Source organism: Podarcis melisellensis (assembly GCF_964234715.1).
Source record: "Podarcis melisellensis genome assembly, chromosome: 4".
Taxonomy (NCBI): domain Eukaryota; kingdom Metazoa; phylum Chordata; class Lepidosauria; order Squamata; family Lacertidae; genus Podarcis; species Podarcis melisellensis.
Genome location: NC_138531.1, coordinates 61,175,784 through 61,195,853, shown reverse-complemented (window position 1 = coordinate 61,195,853; position 20,070 = coordinate 61,175,784). Strand labels below are relative to the sequence as shown.

Below are 20,070 nucleotides of genomic sequence, written 5' to 3'. Positions count from 1 at the left end.
TAGATTCAACCAGTGCACAATAAAGCTGAAATATTTTTAAATTACCAATATTGGAAGACATTCATGAGTAAGCAAAATCGTGATCATGTTCATCTTCGTCTGTGTGGTCTATTTGCCAAGCGCAATGTGCATTCCAGACAGGAAATAAGCACCTGCCTGAGCACAGCACACTTTTGTGAATAGATGTTGATCTCAAGTAAGTCACATTAGAATGAATTGTGATTGTTTAGTATTAATGCTTGGTTGATTACTGCCACTGTGCATCTAAGCAGAGAATTGGAGAGAATAGACTCTCCTGAATAAAAACAAACCAAAATAAAAACAAGAAAACAAAGTCACTGCATTTCGGGAATTTTATCTACTCAAAATACATAGCTCCATAATACAATTAAGTAATTTAAATCACTGTACCTAGAATACTCAACAAGAAAAAGCTTGAAAACAATACAGATAAATTTTACCACTTCTGGAAACCTGATGCGAAGATAATGCTCTTGTTCCCTGGTCTTGTGGGTTTCTGAGAGATACCTGGTTAGCCACCATGAGATCAGGGTGCTGGACTAGATAATCCTTTGGCCTGATCCAGCAGGCTTTTCTTATGCACCATAAAAGTGTATGACACTCATATATGATTAAAGAACACCTCAAAACCTGTGTACAATAAGTTGTTCATCCATGAAGTATGGGGAAGAATGCCAGCAGCCCAGAGCTGCGTTCTGTTAACTCACTTTCAAGTTGCCTATTTAACTAATGATGTGGACATGTTTTCCCCACAACTACAAGGGTTGCTCATTAAATATTTTCCCTGTACTTGAAAGGGCGCACCCCAAGGGAGACATTCAATGAGATGAAAGGGACTTATGGGGAGGATGCCCCATCGTATGACGTAGCCAAGCACTGGCATCATCAGTTCAAGTGTGGTCGGACTTCAGTGGAAATGGCTCCCATTCCTGGGTAACCACATTCCACCATCGATGAAGACACCATCCGGCAAGTGGAGGCCAGCATTTTGGAGGATCATCGCATAACTGTTTGCCAACTAGCTGCAGATGTCAAGATCAATGTGGGCTTTGTAGAAAAAGTCATCCATGACAATTTGAACATGAGAAAGGTGTCCACACGTTGGGCTCCCTGGCTCCTGGTGTCTTTCCAGAGGCAGGAATGAGTCACATGCTCACGGGCTCTCTTGGCCACGTGTCAAAAAAGCCATGATTACTTCTTCGTCAGACTAATTACTCTGGACGGAACATGGGTCCATCATTATGACCCAGAGACTAAATCCCAGTCCAAACAATGGAAGCACTCTGCCTCACCGCCTTCCAAGAAAGCACATGTCCAACTGTCAGTAGGCAAGGTTATGCTCACGGTCTTTTGGGACCAGTATGGAGTAGTGATGATGGATTTCCTGGCAAAGAGTACCACAATTACCGGGACATACTTTGCTTCACTGCTGCAGAAATTGTGGAAGGCCATCAAGATTGAGAGGCATGGTATGCTGACCAAAGGTGTCAACATCCTGCAGGATAACGCCCCGGTTCACAACTTGCATGTTGTTCAGTCAGAAGCACGGTCCTGTGGCTATGAAATTCTTCCTCACCCCCCTTATTCTCCTGACCTTGCACCATCGGACTACCACCTCTTTCCAACCATGAAATTTTTGAAGGGCAAGCTTTTTCCAGATGATGAAATGCTGATTTCTGAGGTTAAGTCATGGCTTCTGGTGCAGCCTGCCGACTTCTACAGATGAGTTTTCCACAGCTGCATAAAGCGATGGGAGAAGTGTGTGACTCTTGCTGGTAGCTATGCGGAGAAGGACTAATAACTGTGCCCAGTTTCATTTGTCTCTGTCCATGAGAAGTACACCGGGGAAAATCTTTAATGAACACCCCTCGTACCTTTGCATTGTATATTTTTAGATCATTTGTGGTTGAATTATGTTTTATATTGGCCTTTATTCGGTTTTTAGATTGTTAACCACCTTTCTGACCTGAATATGGAACAGGGATGCCAATTTGAATAAAATATTGGGGGAAAGTAAGCCTTGTCCCACATAATTGATCACAAGATGTGGTGTGCCCACACCATTTGAAAGGCAGTTTCTCTACCACTGAGGTATGGAACTTCCCTAAAGTGGAATACACACACACAGACAACCTTCTTAAATCTGGATGCAACCTACACACACTATCAAACAGCAGTGTTCTTTAGGGAGCTATGAACTATCCCTGCCTTCCTCCATTCATCTCAATATAAACATGAAAGAACTATTCTCTCTTGATCTGCTAATGCATTCCTGAGTGGACAATGCTTTCTGAAGCAAGCCATGTCAAAGAGTTTGCCAGCTTCAGGGCTTTTTTTTATTAGCTTGTGACATTATTGAGATAAATGTAATTTTCTTAATACAAAGTAATATTTTGCATGCCTCTGAGTGGGTGGGATTCATTTGAGAAATAATGAACTTGTCTGATTTGATTAAGAATCCAACAATATCAGTTGCAGTAATCTCGCCACTCACCGTTCACCACTTTCAGACAAACAAGGCAAATTAAATGCTTTGGTAGCATAACAAAGCCAATATCTACATGGAAAAACCCATGACAATGGATAATTATTTCAACAATGCACTGAAAGCAATCAGGTTACGCAAAAACCCATTTGCCTACAAGTTGTAGAAAAATTACATTCAATCCCAATTAAAAGAACCACTGTAGTGACTTGTTTCTCCCTGATCCCATTTTTATTTTCATTAATAAATACAATTTATGTAGCTCTAGAGTTCATAAACTGTGTCATAGAGAGGCTCCATAAATCAAGATTAAAACTATTTGATTAAAGCTTTCCAAGATTAAAGCTACTCTCCTCCCAATAGTCTGGGAGCAAGTACTTTTAAAGTGGAGATTCATTGGCCTACTGTAAGTTTCCTGGAATGAGCTGTGCAGAACATAAGGAACAATTTTTTTAAAAAAAAGTAAGAATTTTATTTTACTCATTGGTGCAAAGCTATGATGTCTGCTTATGCATTACCAGAAAAGCAGAACGTTGCCACACACAAAAAGAGGACAAAAGAGAAGATGGTTGTGCATACAATTTTTGTATGCTAATTTATAGAGAGAGAGATGCACATTTAGAAATGTCTATTATAGGTTTATATAGATACTATTATACATAAAACTGTTCCTATAAGTTAAATTGAAATACAGTACATCTCACCATAGTGGGGATGACAGGCCAGGTGACCTCAGTTTAATCTCCAAGTGCAAACTTTTGATGCCCTGAAGGTCAGAGGAACATTTATGCCTCTCCAACAGACAACAGGATACACTCATCCTTTCAGTTCTAAGAACATGAAATGAAAACAGCTGTGACTTTGTAAAGGTTAAGGGTTCCATGGCCTTCGACTTCATTGTAGTGCTGTCGCTTAGTGCCACTTACTGCTGTTTCCTGAAGCCATGGAATTGGTTTTCTGCATCGACTGTTCATTTTGTGATTGCTAGTTTTAACTATTGTGTTTTATTTATAATGCTCATGCTTGTTTTAATCTTGTGAGCAACTTCAAATTAATTTTTGGATAAAGAACAGTGGGATATAAAGATAAGTAAATAAATAAATAAATAAATAAATATAGGGTTGTTTTCCATATAACAAAAACAACAGCAGAAATTAATAAACTTATTAAAACTTCACAGCTCTACACACACAGTTCTATCTAAGCAAGAAGTATTTATATTTCAAGGGACACAGTCTGCTTGGATCCAGAGAAGTTTCCTTGGATGGAAAAAGAACCCATCCAGTCCAAATTTTAGATGTCTTTTAAGAATATCTTGTATCAACAGGCCTTTTCAGTTCATTTAATTTTATGTGATTGGCCAGTTCTTTATAAAGTTCCATTTTTTAAATTTTTCTGATGTTTACTATGATTTTATATTTGCTGTATAGCACTTAGATATTTTTTCTATGAGCTCGTGGTATAATTTTCTTTTATATAAATGCAAATAATTTATCTGAGGAAAATATATGAACAAGCTTCCTTTTCCTTTGCTTTAGACAATGAGTGAGGCAAAACAAAATTCCTAGTAAACTATAGCTAACATCTTTACCAGTCTGACTTTCATATTACTTTACTGTAACACACTATGGGGAGGAAAAAAGCATTTTTTTTGTTCCGTATTTGGGACATGTCACTGAAAAAAGAGCAGCAAATATTTCTGTGTATCCAGATCCCTGAAGCGAGAGTAACAAGGATGATTATTTGCATCACTGTTTGGCTGCCAAAACTGTTCAAGGAGAAAATGGGTAGTATAGCATTTAAAAAGCCATATATGTGAAAGGGAAGGAGGGAAAAACACATTTGGAAGATGGCAAGCATCATAGCAATCATGTTGCTTTTTGAGACAATCAGTTTAGGGTAGCGGTATTAGAAATGCTATAAGTAAACTCCATCTGTCAAGAAGAAAAATACATGAACACAGAAAAAAACAAGGGTGCTGTGACAGGATTTATAAAACACAATTCCTATTGCTCTAAATCAATAAAGAAAACAAATCATATTCTAGGGCTTCATTTTTGTGTAAAATGCTGGATCTCTTGGTGATACAACATAAGGCTTACCATTTGATGGGAGGAAGCTATCATTCATTGGGGTCATAATGGGTTGACTCAAGTTACCCAAATTAAAATGACATAAAACTTATTAACCAACTTCTCTTAAGGTGGGCTAAATGAACAGATGACATGGTCACCTATGGTTATATCCAGTGCTGCATGTTCTTTCTCTTCCTATAGATCCCTGTGGACCCCTAAAATCTGCTCTAAAGGGTTTCTTAACTAGCGTACAGTCCGCTCTAGGCATACAGCTCATAGCTGTGTTGATGGTGGAGTGGGTTCATGCTTTTACCTTTACCCCGGTGTCACAACTCATACTCACAACAACACAATTTTGTGTGCCATTTTCTGCGGAGAAATTCCAGCGTGCAGGTACTTGCTCACACAGAGGAGCTGCACAGGTCAGGGGGAAACGGCATGAACTCAAGAGTGGGCTCAGTCATTATGACTCCACAGTACCTTTCTAATGATGCCATTCTTGTGTGCAAGAGAGGAGGATGGCTTACTGCCTACAAAACACACAACAGGGAGATTGTGCCAGATGCAGTGGGTTTTTTCCTGGGGGGACGCAGGGGTATGCATACCCCTAAACATTTTGTGAATCTTTGTACTTTTGTCCATTTACAGCATTTATTTTCCCCAATTTGAACTATAAAATGGTGATTTTCTTGAGTTAAAACGAGAGTATCCCTAAACATATTTTTTTTTAGGACAAAAAGCACTGGCCAGATGATTCAAATGCATGGTTCTGCTTTGCACATTAAATGTGACAAGCTTTTAGTGCAGTACTTTGCTACTTTTCCCTCCTACACACGACAAGTTAGTTTAAAGGCTTCTCTTTCCATTGGGTGGTATCCATCCAAATAATTACACAAGCAGAACAGCATTGGCTTGTGCAATGAGACTTCCTCCCCCACCCCACTCTCTGCCACCTGCCTGTGCCCAGAGCCCTTCTCAGATCTGCTCTGGAGGGTCAGGGAAAACCTCAGAACAGATCTGAAGGGTCCACAGTGTGGAGGAGGAGAGTGGAGACAACTCAGTGACCAAGCAGAAATGGTTCAGCTCATGGAAGGAGTTATTTAGGACTACTTTGGATGGAACCCACTGCGTCAAGAAAAAATATAGTATGGTGAACTGGAGCTAGAAGTGAAATCAGAAGTGATAAGCCTTCTACTTAGTCCCAGTGGTGGGGTAGAGAGCAGGTGGGGGCAGGGCTGACGCATGTCCCGGGGGTGGGGTGCACTGCCTGTGGGGGCGGGGCACCCAGCACTGGGGGGGGGGCAGCCATGATGGCACCCTGCTGGGATCACACTGCTGGGGGCGGTGCTCTCCCACCGCATTCCTCTTCCTCCGCCAGTGCTTAGTCCCTCAAGTTTGCTCAGTTGACTTCATTGAACTCATATGAAGATTGTTCACATCAGCTTTCCTTTTCTTGGTTCTTTATGTTTTGGGCCTCATTTTTTTTTTCTTAAAGAAGCTGAAGGGTCAAATACTTTCCTGATTTGAAATGCCTTCTTTGTTGATATAGAAATAACTGATAAACATGTGCAAAGATTTGGTGCTCTAAAATGTTGTTCACATCCATTTGCATGCTTCCTGGAACTGATAAAATACATCCTTACGGGACTTTGTAACAGGCTTCCCTGCCTCTGCTGTTTTACGAGCAGCTCTTCACAACAAAGTGGGGAAGAGCAGAAGCTTTGGCAAGAATCCCAGCACAGGATGGTGGAGGCACAGCAGCTAATGAGAGCCCCTGGTAATGTTTTAAACTGCAGGTTAATCTTCAAGGAAGGAAGACTTACTGCTCTGAGGGATGTTTGCCATATTGTATTTATGTGGAACAAAGAGCTCCTGCATGTCAGTCCCAATCCTAAAGGCCTTCCAAACCTCATGTTAAGCCCTGCATCTGTCTCTGTGGAAGCCCTGAATCAAATTGCTGAGCTACTTCTGAAATCCCTTCAGACCTGCATTTTCTTCAGAATTGAAGTTGCATAAATGAAATACAGAAAATAGACCTGATGTGAGGATAGAGCAGCTAATCATTGAAAACCCAAACCTGTGGCTATTTGCAAACATAGGGCAATTATATTTTTGGCACTAGTATACAGATGAAGTACCATTATCACTGTCATCATGGGTCCATGATTTACCAAATGACCAGTTGAGTTTGCAAAAGTGAAGATTTGGGGGTCACATTTGCAAGAAAGGCATCTCATCTGACCTGAAATTTTACCTCAGATCTCATATATGTGCTGGCTATAGCTGTACATACATTTTGTTCATGTTCAGAAAGACTCCCCTTACCATTCAGTTAGCTACCTAGGCAAAAGTTACGTCAAAACACAAATTATTTTTTATAAAGAAAACCTATACCACTGTTGTATCATCCAGTAGCACCCTCTAGGTCTCATTCTGCAGTCTTCCTCTAGGTTCCTCTCAGACACTTCATTTCTGCCCCTTGCACTGGCTGGTCATCCCTGTTCGGATGGATATCGATCTTCCCTGATCGATGGGGCCGCGACCGGGGACAGCTTTATGATCCCAATCAATCATTTACAGCGGTCCGGCACGCTTCCTCCGAAGCTGCGCAATAACTCCTGCTGTCTCTTCTCAGTCACGGCTTGTAGCAGAGTAGGAAGCACAGCGTGTAAAGCAGCCTAGTTTCCAGGCAAGCACACATAGACAGGTGTGTCTATTTACAGCTCTTTATTCAAACATTACAGCATTAAAGTCCGTCACTCTTGGCCGCCATTACTCTCTCTCAGATACACAGAGAGTACGTCTTTCTCCCCTCAGGATCACAGGGGAACTGAACAATACAGGGATTGTCCCGCCCAGCTTCTGTCTCCGCCCAGCTGTAAGCTGACGTTAGCAGGTGACACACACCAGGGGAATTTAACCAGATAAATTCTGAACCATAACACCCCCCCCTTGTGTCCCTGCGTGATACCTGTGTAACATCTTCAGTAACACCTTGTGAGATCGATCCCTTCCCCAATGCCTTGTGCCCTCCCTTGGCAAACCTGTTTGGCATTTGTGGAACCACCTCACAACTCTCAGAATCGCACTGTGCGAAACTTACCCACGCACCTGTGGCTTGATACCTCTATGGTGGGATACCTTTCGTTGTGCGACTGGACCTCCTAGGCACAAACTCAGGTGTTCCCCCTGACTCATTTTGATCAGCAGGTGTATCCTCTGCATCATGGGATTCACTCTCTGACTTAAAGCGTCTTCGAATCCTCTCCATTACACTCACAGGAGAACTAGGTTCACTTTTGGGCAGTCTCTTAACAGCTTGTGGAGATGCCACATCCTGCTCTTGACCCTGGTCAGTGACCTGGTCGTCATCAGCAGCCTCAGCCTCTTCTTCCTCTGCCTCATCAGAACTGTCTTCTGGGTCAGAGAGACAATCTGAGAGAACATCACGCCTGACAGGAGTCTTTGACCTTACCTCCTCCTCTAAGAACTCAGCGTGTTTACTGATCAGCACCTTACTCTGATCACCTGACGGGTAAGCAAACCGCCATGCACGGGCTTCTGGCTCATACCCACAGAAGATCATTTTCTGGACTTTGGCTCCATCTGGCCCTTGCAAAGCCTTAGGCAAAGCGACAAGCGCAGGAGTCCCAAAAGCCCGCAGAAAGTGAACCTGGGGTTTGCGGCCATTCAACAGAAAAAATGGAGTGTCACCTACCAATGAGTTGTAGACACGATTCCAGGTGAATGACACAGCCCTAGTAGCCTCCAGCCAAAACTCAGGAGGTAACCTGGCTTCTTCCAGCATCACCTGTGCAGCCTTAACCAGAGCTCCACTCCTCAGCTCTGCCACCCCCCCCCCTTGCTGGGGTGAATTAACTGTGTGACGTATCCCTCTCTTCAGAAAGAACTTCTGCAAAGCAGAACCAGTGTACTTAGCATTTCTGTCACTGATGATCGCTTGAACCCTGGTGGAGAACCTCTGTTCCACCCCCTCAATCCAGCTCTTGATCAGCTGTGCTGCATCCTCCCTGGATTTGAGACCGTGAGTCCAGGAATTCTGCGAGAAATCATCCAGAAAAGTTAGCAGAAACCTGGCCCCCCCTAGACTTGGTTCCTTTACAGGACCGGCCAAATCTATGTGTACCAACTCAAAAGGTTTAGTGGCCACACGTTCCACCTTTGGGTAACTGCACCCTCTCACCTTTGCCTGCTTGCAAGTGTCACAATTAATGGCACTTTGACAATTTTTAATCTTACAACCTGTAACAACCTCAGGCAACGCCTGCAAATCCTCTAAAGGATTGTGAATCGCTCTCTGATGCCATACGCATGCACACATGACATGTTGAGCGGGAATTGTAGCACGCTGGTTGGGAACTGTAGCACGCAACGATTGTGCTTTCTCAACCTTCCCCTCACCTCCAAGAGACGTTTTAAGAATGAAAAGATCATTCTGTCCCTTCCGCACTTTGGCCAGCAACCTCCCCCCTTTGGAGATTGTGCAGACATCATTTTCAAAACAAACTTTGAACCCCTTATTTAACAAATAAGGCACAGATAGCAAACAATGATGAATCTCTGGAACAATACAAAAATCCACCGTCTCCTGTAAAACAGAAAGATAGGCATTAGTGCATTTGCGAACTCTAGTTTTCTGTCCATTCGCGAACTTAATAGTTTGTCCCTTCGGAACTGCTGTGCAATTCCACCTCTCGACTGCAGGGGTCTCTGGAACCATGTTGCGGTTAGCTGCAGAGTCTATTACAAGGCTGAGCTGGAAATTTTCCACTCCGCCGTCTTCAAACACTGCCATACTCGCAGAAACCTGATAAGACTCTTCCTGTTGTTTACCACGACCACCTGGCTCAGCTCCACGCCTGCCTGTCTTCCCAGGCCTGTTGCCATGGAAACCTGCCTGATTCCCATGGGAAAAGTCTTTGCAAACATCCTGCCTTGGCTCTCTGCTCCGGTGGGGGCAACTGCCACGCCGACGTTGAACTCCAGTGGAAAAACACTGCCCGGGGCTCCTCCCAGCTGGCCTGGCCTTCCTCCTTCTGGAACGGCGCCTTCCACCAGTCTGGCCCCCCCTGAAGCTCCTCTCTGCTTCAGCACAAAGCGAAAGCTCTTTAAACTTGCCTTTGGAACTCTTCGCCCCCCCGATCTGCTCACTAGCGCTCCTAGAGGCCAAGACATCGGGAACAGGGCCTGCCAGTCCAGCCTCTCCAGGACTCAGTCCATCACACAGACGTGTAGAAGCATTACAACAGCTCCCCAACACTGTCTCAGCCCCCATTGGGCTTTCTGGGCACCCATCAGCCTCTCCTGGGCTTTGGCCTTTCGCTGACGCCTCACACAAGCTCTTCAGCACATTCCAGGCAGCCCACGCTGTCGTTACGCCCTCCAAATGAGGCCTCAGTGACGCATCAACGCATGCTTTGAGCACTTCTAGCTCTTGATGCAGCCTCTGACTGTCTTCAGCCAACACAGCCCCACAGCTTGCAACGCCTGTTCCAGCTGCTGGCCAGCTAAGGGGTGGTGATTTTGGCTCCCATTGGGTGGCTTTCCAAAAGCCTTCAACCAAGAACAACCCCCTTATTTGTCTGGACCACGTTGCCCAACTCTTTAGAGTTAGAGGCTCCAGCGGTATATTCTGGCTTTCAGCCATCTTCTCCCGTTCTCCCAAGGTGCCCCAAGCTGTACTTACTCAGTACCAGCTTCCTCCGGCCTTCCCTTCCGTGGAGAAACGATATTTCAGCTGCGTCTCAGCCTTCAGCTCTTTGTGTATCAGAAGCTCTCACTGTCTCACGGAAGCAGGCAATGAATCATCCTTGCTCTCCGGTACCCACGCTGACTTCAAAGCGTTCCTGGAGCTCACACCGACTGCTTTACGAGCGTTTTCTGACCCCATAACCTGTTCGGATGGATATCGATCTTCCCTGATCGATGGGGCCGCGACCGGGGACAGCTTTATGATCCCAATCAATCATTTACAGCGGTCCGGCACGCTTCCTCCGAAGCTGCGCAATAACTCCTGCTGTCTCTTCTCAGTCACGGCTTGTAGCAGAGTAGGAAGCACATCGTGTAAAGCAGCCTAGTTTCCAGGCAAGCACACATAGACAGGTGTGTCTATTTACAGCTCTTTATTCAAACATTACAGCATTAAAGTCCGTCACTCTTGGCCGCCATTACTCTCTCTCAGATACACAGAGAGTACGTCTTTCTCCCCTCAGGATCACAGGGGAACTGAACAATACAGGGATTGTCCCGCCCAGCTTCTGTCTCTGCCCAGCTGTAAGCTGACGTTAGCAGGTGACACACACCAGGGGAATTTAACCAGATAAATTCTGAACCATAACAATCCCCACTCCAAGTGTGGGAATGTCCTCAGGTAACACATGTCTCAGTCTAGTTTGGTGGTATATGTTCAACCCTTTAGCACTGTGAATGTTCGAAACCAGACTTTATCTGTGAATGGTGTGACAAAACAGACAGAAGATATATAGGTGGGTGGGTCAGTGTTCGGGATTTATTTTATTTAAATTTGTATAGCAGTGTTATGAGATCACAATTGGTTTTTATTAGGTTTTTAAAAATTGGGGCACATCAGGAGAAGATTGGGGCTTTTCTGGATAGAACAATGTGTTGCAGAGGTTCCTATGTCCAAAAAAGTTGAAATTACAGATCTAATAAACAAATGAGTGCAATCCCTCCGCTTTGCCTTTTAGAACCTGTTCCACTCTTCTTCTTATGAACAAACAAACATGTGATATCAGCCTGCCTTCTAAACTATTTAAAACCTATTCTATGGAACCATATTAAATAGAACATGGCAGAACAGTAAAATAGAACAAGCCCCTGAGGCAAAATAATAAAAAATAAAAGTTACAGGTATATGGTATGCCCAAGTGACCTAGCTACTTCTTGGTCACACACAATTATTCTGATGCCTGAAAAGAATAATAATAAAAAAATGACAGGGTTATTAGACTGACTTTGACAACATCAGAATGACTGAAGAGTTCTTTGGGAGGTTTGATGTCTAGTTATGGCCTAGAGCTGAGATGACCCAGTTAACAACAATGCCCAAGCATTATATATTCTTGCTCTACATCGACTTCAGGAAAACAGGCAGATCCCATTTACTAATCCAATTGTTGACAGACACTGCTGTACTTTCCAGGCTTTCTCAACTTTGTAGCAAAGCCAGTGGGGATGCATGTGGGGACTCCAGGAAACGTCAGATAGCAGGTGAATTTGGCTTTCATGTGACATCTAAAAAAAACCTGAAGTAGACTTTTCTAACAATTTCCCCTTTTAAGTTGCTCTTCGCTTGCACATGACTTTTTCCCAATGCCTGTCCTCTGTTTTTAAGCATCTACACAAGTAACTGATATATCTGTCAATGCTGGAAAATGTGCTTTGCAAAGCACTTAGCGTATTTGGGTCACATACCGTATAATGTCAAGGAAGATTTTCAGATGAGAAATTAGGCAACAAGCTACAATAATATGTGCTGACTTTTGAAAAATGAACAATGTCAAAGAACAGAGGAATTAAATTCTTACACACTTCCAACTTCTATCTGTTTGCAGAAGGCGGCAGAATGCTAGCTTGAGGGCCAAACTACACCTTACTCTTAATGCATAGTGCACAGCTACATCTCCAGATTGTCTTTAATTAATTGATCACACATATGGGGTGTGATTGTTATATGTATCTTGGTGTATGTGAAGGGGAGGATCCAACCAGCTATCATCAGTATGAAAATGGGCACCAATGATCTGGATAGCAAACAGGATCTTCTGTACCTTTAATTAACTAAATAATATCCAGAGCTTATAGTGCATCAGAAGTAATTTCTCCTATCATTGTACTCTCATGTTGTGAAAAGCAATACTTGATACTTGGAGTGTTTTGTGAACTAAAAAATGGCACAACAGCATCCCAAAAAACTTAGGCCGATAACTCATGCCTTACTCCAACTTTCCCACATTTTAATAACCTTGCTATGTTAGAATAAAAACGCTCTTATGTTGTCTTAAACTCTTCTAATAGGTTTGAAACACACTGAGCATTCCGCTATGTTTCAAGCTCTTTCAGGAATGCTCCATGATTCTTTTTTATGGCATTATGTTATAGCAATTGAAGCGAAACAGCTTCAAGCATTTTCTAAAGCAGTCTAAAGGTTCAGTTGTAAACTAAAAAATTGTGTGGTCTAAATTCAGAGACAGCAATAGAAATGTTGTTTTTGAGGTCTCTGGCCAATGGATTGCCTTTAAAAGAATGATTGCTCTGACTTTCCCTCTTCCATTTCTTTGACGCTAGCCAGCAACAGATATTAGCTACTTATTGCACCTGTCCCCAGGCTTCTAGTTGGAAATGTATGATCTTCATAATGGCTGTGCTGTGCCAAGTTTATTAATTTGAAATGGAGGGAGAGACATCAGGCACTGCTTTGCAAAACATAGCAATCTCTCCTCCTGTACTAGTGTATCATAACATAAAAATTGTGTGGTCTAAATTCAGAGATGGCAATAGAAGTGTTGTTTCAGAGGTCTCTTTGGACAATGAATTGCTATAAAAGTATCATTTAATAATAATTAAAAAAAAGGTTTTGAAACACCCACATTCTGAATTCCATCCGGGGATCATCAAGATTTAGCAATGCAAAGGAGAATTATTTATTTTCAAACACAGTATCCGTCAATCTATCTAATAGCCATCGATTACAGGCAGAGTATTTGCCTAAACTTGACAAAGGCATAAATATAAAGTCTTCTATAATGTTAGTGAAATAGCTTTTTTTCTTCTAAAATATATACATTTATTTGAGGCTTATTTATTTATTTATTTATTTAGCCAAAGGGCTCTTGGAACAGCTTACAACATCAGGACTAAGGCTGTGTGCATACCATGCATTTAAAGCACATGACTTCAGCCAAATAATCCTGCAAACTGTAGTTTACAAATCACAGAGCTACAATTTTCAGCATGCTTAACCAACTATGCTTCTCAGGGTTCTTTGGGGGGAAATCATGTATTTTAAATTTGTGGAGTCTGAGCCAACACTGGGAGAAAAGTGCAGTGTTGGCGTGAAACTTGAATTTGAGTGTGCTGAATGATTGTGTCCGAAACCTGGGGATAGGGGTGGACATGGGGGCATGCAAAGAAAACTATGGCAAATAAAAATATGGGTTAGAGCAGGAATGAGGAACATTAGGTCTGGGGGATAAAGGCTGAGATCCAAGCATCTCTCTCCGATTCTTGGGTCTCTTCTCTCTCCATACAACTCCCCTACTGGCCCTGTTTCATGCCCTTCTTGAGTGCTTTTGCATAGCTGAAATGTAACCTTGAACTCTGATAATGCTTCTGGCTTGCCTGGAGGGAGGATGGAGAGGGCAGTGCCCACCGTCATGTGTGGAGAAAGTAGCAATGATGTAAAATTTGCATTAATTGTGGCACTACCTTTGGCCTCAACTGCACTGACCACTGGCATGTGGCCCCCACAATACTGACTATTAGGACATGTGGTCCTTGGCCTGAGAATGGTTCCCCACCCCTGAGTTAGAGCCAAGGCTCCTCAGGTTGCCTACCAACCTGGGTACCGAGCAAGTTTGTTGGTGAGCAACTACGGAGGACAGAACTTAGTTCAGTATGTGGAAACGCTGTACAGGCCCCATCTCCCAGTAAGCTGTGGATCATCAAGAGCAATGAGAATCTTCTGATATGTGCCTTCAGCATCGAAGCGCTACAGCTGAAAGTAAAAAGAACACCTTGGAAATGTTGCGAGCTAGATATTTCAGTCACAGAACTGTACCCGCACCCCCATCCAGTGGAAGAGCTTCATGCTCCGGCACCGGGGGGGGGGTGGGGGGTGGAGAGCAGGCGGGGTGGGGCTGGTGTGTGTCCTGGGGGTGTGGCATGTTACCTGCAGGGGCGTGGCGCCCAGCGTGGGTGGAGGGTCAGCCATGATGGCACCCCACCAGGATTGTGCTGCTGGGGGCAGTGTGCTCCCCCCGCACTCCTCTTCCTTCAGCAGTGCCCCCATCCACCCTCCCTGGCATTTTAGACTTATGGGGAGTTTGTTGGGGGTTCAAAAATATATCAGATTGCCAGAAAAAAGTTTAAAACCCCCTTATGATGTGGTTCCAAAATCTTGGATCATTTCCATTTTGCAGTGTACCACCTTGGACCCAGGTCACCTCAAATTCTGAGGTGTCCTGAAGGTCATCCAAGTGAGGATATGACTTTGTCTGAACTTTTTGTACAATCCTAGCAAACACCAGCTTGGGACAGGTTTTATTATTTTATTTTGTCTAGGACTATTTCAGAAAGGGAAAGAGATCATTTCACTCTCTCTTCACCCCTCCTGCTCCATAGCCAGACTTCCCAATAGTTCCCATTTACATAACAAAAACTGTTTACACGAATTGGAGTCAGAAAATTAATGCCATGTCTAATTTAGCCCTCAGATTCCTTATCAAATATTGACAGGAACAAATCAGGCACCTTGACTTATGTCCACTGAATTCCTTGAAAAGCCTGTACTTCTCAAAACAAATTCTGCTTGTAGTAGTAGCAGTACAACAGCAAGCAAAATATTCCTGAAGTATAAAACCAAAGCAGCCCTAGAAAGAAAGAAAAAAGGAAAGGGGGCAATTATTTTTTAAATGAGCAAATACTGTGTGTCAGAAAAGGTTGAAAGCTTTGGCAGGGGCAGTGCAATGCATCCTAATGGACTTGAATATACACCCCTGTTAATAAAAGACTGGAAGTTTACAACCATTCTGCAGGTGCAATCAGCTGGTGGGTGGTGCACAATTAAGCTTTTACAGTGAATTTTTTGTTCATTCCCTGAACTCCTTTCCTTGCTGTGGCAAATTAAATAAAGGAAGAGATATAAAAGCAAATATTGCCTAGGAGGTATCTTGTGGAAGTAAACAGTAGTCAGTTGTTTAGTCAGCATCTATATGCTTAACAAACAATGCAAATTAATATGAGGTTTCCCAGATTTACCATTAGCTTGATTAGTAAGGAGTTTCACTGAACTTGGGAGCAATAAAATATAATAGAATCTGCACCCAGAAGGGTTTTCATGATACTGTAAAATTATAAGTCTTGTCATAGCAGCTCTGTCCAAAGGCAGAATTCTACGTATGACACTACAGGGTTTCTTTTCTTTTCTTCTCTTTCTATATATATCTTTTAAACACTGGCATTCGAAACTATGTAATTTTCTTGGCTTTTAGTGCAAGGTTGTAGACTTTAAAGACATACAGTGCTGTTTAGAAAATGTAGCCCCACACTAATGAGCTCTGAATGGTAGCTGAGAATTAGTATTCAGAACTCATGTCTGTCAGAGAACATTGCTGTCTCAATTGAAGTCTTTGCTTTTAGACAGAAAAGGGTCAATTTTTTTTCCTCTGAAGGAATGAGCTTAAGGTAAGAGTGTGTGTTTGTGGGGGGGGGGAGGTTGGATAGCCTGCTAATGGCTCTTACATGAATAATATTTGTCCTGGGTGTTGTGTGAAAAATGTTCTTCTATAAATAAAAATATCAGTGAGTGAGTCTCTCTCGCTATCCCCCCCCCCCCACGCACCAAAGTAAATAAATAAATAAACCTTGGTTACAGCACCTGGCTTTGCTTCCACCACTGTGTATATATACAGTGATAATTAGAGATCATACACATACTGACGAGATGTGGGGATGATGCTACTTAGCATTCTGCTTATCCTCCCTGCTCACATCTTTCCACTGGGATTCAGCCTTCCCTATCTCTCCCAAACAATTGATACATGCAAATATTTAAGCCATACAAAGCCTATCTCTTAGCCTTAAACCACATCTGTTTGTTAGGCTAAGAACTCATGTTTATTGAGTACAATAAAGTTTAATAAGATTTTTTCCCCTTTTAATGTCTGTTAAAAGGAAATGATGTGTGTGGAAAGTGGGCTTCAGCATTATCAGGCACATTGCAATTTCAAATAGTGAATTTTAACTAGTCCTGCATCAAATATTCTGCAGTTTTGATTTTGTGGTAGAGGCTAACTGTAATCTCCGGCAGTCAAAACTGCTTAGATTGTGTAAATATTAACATTTTTAAAATCCTGGTTGGCACAATTATTTGCTGTGGCACCACAGCTTTGGTACCATTTTCCCTGGGAGCTATTGATCCCACCCGAATAGAAATCGCACAGAGATCAGACGTTGAGAAGAACACTGTTCTTGTTTTAACTGTATGAATGGCATAAGAATGTTGAGCAAGGAGTGTGGTGCCATGCCACTGACATTGTGTCATTTTCTAATCAAGATTTCTGACTGGGCAGAGCCTGAGCTCATGAGGATCAGCTCACACACTGGTCTTCTCACATAAACATGTACAACATGTGTGGTTACTGAAAGAAACACCAGGGTGGGGCTGAAAGCATGGCGCAAGTAGTTGTGAATAGGGCTGTCATAATTGTGTAACCAATCAGATTCAGTGATGTGATTATATCACTCAGATGAATTGACAGTCATGTAAATTCATATGCAGTTATTATTATTTGCAAAGCGAGCAGAAAAGGAAAAACCTTTCCTTTATGGTACTGCCAAAAATGTTCACACACATGCCCTCTTATGTTAGTAGTTTTTGCTGTACAATGGTACCTCGAGTTACATACGCTTCAGGTTACATACGCTTCAGGTTACAGACTCCACTAACCCAGAAATATTACCTCGGGTTAAGAACTTTGCTTCAGGATGAGAACAGGAATTGTGCTCTGGTGGCACTGTAGCAACAGGAGGCCCCATTAGCTAAAGTGGTGTTTCAGGTTAAGAACAGTTTCAGGTTAAGTACGGACCTCCGGAAGGAATTAGGTACTTAACCTGAGGTACCACTGTATCACCGCTTCATATGAACACTGCTATTTTTCTAGGGGGGAAAGTGCCGGAACTCAGCATGAATGCCTCCCTGGTTCAGCACCCACCTGAGAGGTGCAAGAACTGAGTTCCAGTGAGTTCCACCTGAAAAAAGTCCTGCCCGTGAGATACAAGATTTGCAGGTAAAGAGTCCAGATGTTTAGCCTCCCTTTCAGAGAACCAAAGATACAGAATACTGTCTGAACGAACCTCAACTAATTTTATCCCTCAGGGCTTTGGGCTCCTTAGTGAGAAACCAACCTGCTGCCCTCATGAAGGCCACAGTGTCAGCTTTTTTCTTTGCTTTATATTTGAACCTTGCGCTGGTTCTACAGCAGGGGAGTTGGACGATGACTCCCATCATCCCAATGGCATCCCAATGGCATCTGAAAGGCTCACAGTTTCCCTCCCCTTGTTTTATATGCCAGCAGTACTCCTATCATTGACTCTCACTTTTATGAGTCCCGCCTACTTCTCTCAGATATTATACATATCTGAATATGAGTCCGTCACTAAAGAAAACTTGTTTCATCTAGAGCTGCTTGTATTCTGTTATTTTATTTTCCCCCTATTCATTTGTGCTTGGTGTCAAGGTATAGTATTTTCTGCAAATTGTCTTGCTGAGCTCCACCTTCAGCAGAAAGCCCAGATCTACTAAGCTTGAAGGAGCCAAGAGCTTCAGCCTGTACTTCTTAAGGGACTTTACAAATCCCTGCATTGCATACCAAATTCTGTCTTACTTTTTAAAAGGCCAAAAGGTCTTTTGACAAGGACTCAGAATTGTTTCATCCGCTTAAGCTAACCTCTTTGAAGCAAACAGTTTTGATGCTCCAAACAGCAGTATTTATAGATAGTCCCTAGGGACTGGGATTTCTTTGAACTGAGGGATCAATGGTATTACCAGGGTGGTTTATTTAAAGACAATTTGTTTGCTGCACTATTACCTTAGTTCAGTGGCAGGTACTCTGATTGTTCAGTTCCTTTAATGACCGTTTTATGTATGTTTGTTTTATGCTATCGTATTTTACTAACCTTCTCTTTTGCCTCTAACTTTGAAGCACGTGCAATTCTTTTTTCTTTTTTTTTGGAGAAATAGTTTGAAATGATTAAAGATATTTTATTAATCCTCTGCCTAGTTTTCAAGGACACAGCTGATTAGTAGTTTGGAAGAGTGACAGATGTATATCCAATGAACTCACAGAGCTCACAAATTCAGCTCATTCCAGTTACCTTTCTTGTTTATTCTAGACGTGAGGGCAGCCATAGAATTAGTCTGAGTCATGCAGATGCCTTGATGTGCAGTGGCACAGTTTCATGGGAGAAAGAACTTCTTAATCTTTCTGGTTTATCTCAATTTCTCGCACTTCCTGAGATCATATATATTGTTGGTACCCCAAGGTGTATCCCCTACTTTGGGAAAGGGTTGTGGATAGTAATAGAGCAATGCTTTGCATGCACCTCTATTTGTTTGTTTGTTTGTTTGTTTGTTTGTTTGTCTGCCTTTCTTCCAAATGGGTTCCTGGCCCTAGTTTCAGTCCCTGACATTTCCAAGACTCCCACATTAAAATACTAAAAGACTTTGCCAGTTAACATAACCAGCACTGACTCAATATCTGAGTCTGGCTCAGAATAAGCAGGTTTGTATCAGGAGTGTGGAATTCAGTATTAAGAGTTGAATGCAGCCCTCTAGACCTCATTATCCAATGCATGGAACTCTTCCCACAGCACACATCATTCCCAGGCCATCTCTCCAGCTTCAGACTGGGCTTTTTCTTGCCTGGATGGAAAATCAAGAGCTAAGAATATGTGTGCATATATAGAAACATCTGAGTTTTAGTGTGACTACAGTCAAGCCTACCGCACAAAGTTAAGAGCCGTATTTATTGCTCTGCCTATGTTGCCTCTGTCCCCACCCACCACTGGTATGTGGCTCCCAGAAGATTGCTCACTAGGAAATGTAGTCCCATTGGGATGAGAAAAATTCCCAACTGCTGTTCTGTATAATTGAATTGTGCAGAGGAGTGAATGTGTACATAAAGCATGATACTGCAGTAGCTGTGTACACATTAAAGATAAAGGTAAAGGTACCTCTGACTGTTAGGTCCAGTTGCGGATAACTCTGGGATTGCACACTCATCTCGCTCTATAGGCCGAGGGAGCCGGCGTTTGTCCACAGACAGCTTCTGGGTCATGTGGCCAGCATGACTGAACCGCTTCTGGTGAACCAGAGCAGCACACGCCGTTTACCTTCCAACCGGAGTGGTACCTATTTATCTACTTGCACTTTAATGTGCTTTTGAACTGCTAGGTGGGCAGGAGCTGGGACCGAACAACAGGAGCTCACTCCATCGCGGGGATTTGAACCACCGACGTTCTGATCAGCAAGCTCTAGGTTCTGTGGTTTAGACCACAGCGCCACCCCCGTCAAAAGGCAGTATATTGTAAGAAACAGGACAGATGCAGTATAGATATGGATTATGGCTAGCATCTTGGGTCCACCACTTCTAAAGCCAGTGGAGGAAATGTACTGGATGCAGAGTAAACAGTAATGGGTACACAGGCATTGTGTTGTCCATTCCTTTT

General features: G+C 42.9%; 1 protein-coding gene across 1 annotated transcript in view; it reads left to right on the top strand.

The window, feature by feature from the left end:
* The first annotated feature begins 15,938 nt into the window (after window positions 1-15,938).
* Window positions 15,939-20,070, top strand: part of LOC309368099 (uncharacterized protein) — a 362,074-nt gene continuing 357,942 nt past the window's right edge. The window contains exons 1-2 of the transcript XR_014167526.1: window positions 15,939-16,026; window positions 17,505-17,637. The gene's annotated coding sequence lies outside the window, so the exon portion shown is untranslated. The remainder of the gene's footprint in view (window positions 16,027-17,504; window positions 17,638-20,070) is intronic.